We start from the raw sequence: 843 nt of genomic DNA, 5'->3' as shown, positions 1-843 counted from the left end.
GAAAGAGCCCAAATCATCCCAAAATAATGTGCCAGCTTTGCTGTAAATCACCCTCTGTGCATGGTAACAGACCACACCCTTTCATTCCACCCACCTATCACCTTCTGGTTTAGGAAGCTACAGAGAATAGCCCCATCACCAAGAAGTGGTGGCACAGCCACGCCTTTTGTACAGGCAGGCGGGTGCTGTGAGGTCTGCCCCCATCCTTCCATAGAATTTAACCCCCTTTACTTCATCTAACTCTCAAAAATGCAACATCCCGGGCTTGGGCCACTCTGAAATCCACTAAAAAAAGCTTGATGTGCTGATCTGGAGACAGAGGTCAATGAGGTCAGAGGGCCTGACTTTCCAGGGCCTAAGATTTGAAATAAAAGGACTCCTCTGTAGCCTGTTATAAAGGCCTACTAAGATCAGTGTGTGATCCATACAGTGGACTGTAGATACAGAGTTTCTATTATGAAAACTATGTTTCCCCCACATATGAAGTCTAGTATGAAACTACCAACCTGGGTTTGTTTTGCTTCTCGGAGTCAATATTTCTGTCTCATTATGTCAGCATGATCAAGATCTTTTCAGACAGACATCTCAGGCAGCAAGTGGTGATAATGGACAATGGAGTTAAAACAGTGCTATAAGTTATATTTTTCTATATTGTTATCATTTCTACGCTGCTAATTATTGCAGTAATTTCCTTCCCTTAGGTAAGGAAGTTGTTTTCCTTTGCTGTTCCAAGGCCACAGAGAGTTTGGGGAGGAAGCTTCACTGGAAATCCCTCTCTCCCTAGGCAGGGGGTTTGCCTTTTTTTCCACCCTTAGCTCTGTCTATCAAGTTATCATCTTCTTA

This window comes from Astatotilapia calliptera, chromosome 23 (assembly GCF_900246225.1).
Source record: "Astatotilapia calliptera chromosome 23, fAstCal1.2, whole genome shotgun sequence".
NCBI lineage: Eukaryota > Metazoa > Chordata > Actinopteri > Cichliformes > Cichlidae > Astatotilapia > Astatotilapia calliptera.
The sequence above is the reverse complement of the archived record's forward strand: the minus strand, read 5'-3'. Positions refer to the sequence as shown.